Source organism: Chaetura pelagica, unplaced genomic scaffold, assembly GCF_000747805.2.
Source record: "Chaetura pelagica isolate M959 unplaced genomic scaffold, ChaPel_1.0 scaffold241, whole genome shotgun sequence".
Lineage (NCBI taxonomy): Eukaryota > Metazoa > Chordata > Aves > Apodiformes > Apodidae > Chaetura > Chaetura pelagica.
Window position 1 is genome coordinate 95,980 of NW_009952057.1, and position 2,879 is coordinate 98,858.

At 43.3% G+C, this 2,879-nt stretch overlaps 1 protein-coding gene across 1 annotated transcript in view; it reads right to left on the reverse strand.

Annotated features, from left to right (window-relative positions):
- Positions 1–2,879, reverse strand: part of LOC104394214 (neuronal acetylcholine receptor subunit alpha-7-like) — a 59,596-nt gene that overhangs the window by 43,516 nt on the left and 13,201 nt on the right. The window lies entirely within an intron of this gene.

Below are 2,879 nucleotides of genomic sequence, written 5' to 3' on the forward strand. Positions count from 1 at the left end.
ATCCCTGGTGAACAAAGAGGAAAAGTATTTTTTTAATTTTTGGTAAGTTACATCAACACATCACCTTTATGGACCCTCTCTACTACTGTGTAATACATGACATGATCATGGGGATCCAGAGGAACAAATGTAATCACTGCTAACACATCAGTATTGGATACTATTTTTTCACCATCAGCAAAGACAAGCTCTGGCCACAGCATCTCTCCTTCACCAGCTCAAGTAAGCTCTCCTTCAAAGCAGTGATGTAAGTCTTCTGGTATGGCGTTAGTACTTGCTTTCCAGTGCCTCAGCAGAACCCAACTCCCTTGTAAGATCCTTACATTGAAAGGAAACCAAAGAAAATCAATATACATTGTTCTTTGGGGAAAGGCTCTGTGTTTGGAGCAAATTTCCTCTCCTTCCACTCACCTGCCTACCCCACCCCTTCCACGCCACTATGTTCCTGTGCTTTAGGGAAAAAGTAACTTCCTGCTCTTGAGTACTTATGCAGTATTTACCTTTAATCTTCCTTATAAACTATCTGCCTCAGCCTTTACAAGGGAAAAATGCCTTTCACCATCTCTGGAACTCAGCTGGGCTGCTAAAGTGCCCTGGTACCATTTGTCGTGGTGCATTAAAACAACCCCCAAAGGAGGTCTGACTTGAAGAGATCTGAGCATAACTCTTTGCTGTGTGCTTTGGGAAGCTGTCTTTGGCAGTGTGTGCTTTAACCATGCTGAAACCAGGCCCCCTTCCCTGTGAAACTTCATAAGCAGAAGTAGCCTGCTACTGCAATTTTGCACCTGGTTTTACATCCCTTCTTCAACTCTACGCTCTGTAATGCAATCCTATTACTTCGTGATCTCTTGTATCCAGAGTTGTTAACATAGCCTTAGCTGATCTGTTCTTAACCAGTTGAGCCGGCATTGGTGACCACTTGTTTGTGCGCTGCATGGTTTTACTTACAAAACAACATAGATTCCATAACAGTGGAGCCTTTGGGGTGTCTCGGCAAATAGCCATGGCAGCTGTTAGTACCCTCACGACCTGGCTAGTCTGATCACTCTGCCACTTCTTCGCTACAGCTGCTTTGGAGAAGGAACTGAGATCAGCGACAATTCAGATTTGTATTTTCATAAACTTTTTCTTTAAATTGTAATCTACAAATACTTTATGTTTCATACTTCAGAGAGATTTCTGCCTTTCTTCCTCTCTAATGCTTGTGCTAATGCATTGTGACACTACATCTCTGTGTGCTAAATGGCCTGCTTGCTGGTGATGGGGAAGTCTGGATCTCTCAGGAGCAGTGGTAGAATAAGCTTTACCACTACCCACCACTCAGTCACAGAAAACTACCCAAAAAGCAGTGGCACTGTTTCATCTTTTAAACTAGGATGGAAGCTGGACGTCAATATTTAAAATTGCCAGGTCAGTCTCCTAAAAGCAATGCCGTGCTTGCTTGCCTATGTATGTTACAGGAAAGTACAAGTAACTGGCAAGGGGCACGATGTTTTCTAGATGAAGGATCTTTCAGCAACAGAGTTTTTTGTGTCCTACTGCCTCACGGAGTATCCCCCTTGTTTCTGAATCATCTTAGAAGCAATAGGACAACATAGATTCTCATTAAAATTTGAGGAAAGAACTGCTTATGTTGTTTAACTCAAGTTTAGCACTACTTGTGACACCATCTCTGCAAACATCCTCACAGACATTTGTCTATGTCTCACAGGCTAGATAAGTGAACACTAAGATGGATTGGAAATTGATTTAACTGTCATGCTCGGAGGGTTTTAGTCAGCAGCACGAAGTTCAGCTGGCGACCAGCCACTTGGTGGAGTACCCCAGGGATAGACACGGGGGCGATTGCTGGTTTGCATTGTTATGAATTATAAGACAGAGTACAGTGTGTTTTCAGTTGGTATAAAACTGGAAGGAGTGGCCGATACACAACATGGTTTTACTGCCATTCAGAGTCACCTCAAAAAGTAGAGAAACAGCTGACAGGAGCCTCATGAAGTTCAATCAAAGGAATTGCAAAGTCCTGTACCTTAAGAGGAGTAAGCTCAGGCACAAGGATAGTCTGGGGGGTCCATTGGCTGGAGAGCAGGTCAGCAGAAAAGCCTCAGTTGTCCTTATAGATACCAAGTTGACCATAAATTGACAAAACACACTTGCAGCAGAGGCCACCAGCATCCTGAGCTGCATCAGGAAGACCCTCACCAGTATGTCAAGAGAAGTAATCCTTTCTCTCTACTCACCACAGTGTGGGGAAACACATCTGAAGTGCTGGGTCCATTTCTGGGCTCCTCAGAACAAAGGAAACATGGAGCAATTAGACCCAGGGTTGGGTTTCCCTCAAGTTTTACTCTTTGAATAATCTTAAATGGTTCTCTAAACTGCTCCTGGAGCTTGCAAGTAACTGAGAGGCAGAAGGCAACCTGTCTCCTGCTGGTTTTATGAAATATTTTTCTCTGGACACAGTTATTATGGACTACAATTCTTAAATACAACTCTGAAACTCTTCCCATGCTTCTGCACATGCAAAGAAGTGTGCAAGGAGCTCACTGGTTGGTCAACATGACCTATATACTGGTACCAGTGTCCTGGGAATACATGCTATAGCTGAATGTCATCTTTCTTCTTAAGAAAGGAGTGCTGAAAATTGCACAGCATAAGAACCAGTCTATGAGCAATTTCCCCATTGGAACTAGAATATCTTTAAGGTCCATTCCAACTCAAACCATTCAAGGATTCTATGATTCTGTACAAGAAAATGTGAGTCCCCCCCATGTAAGGTGGTACTGTGTGGCATCCTCTGTGCTGGACCAGGGAGTTCTATGATGTGAAGAAAAAACCTGTAGCAACCTGAAAAGCTGTCCTTTGCCTCCTTTGTTACC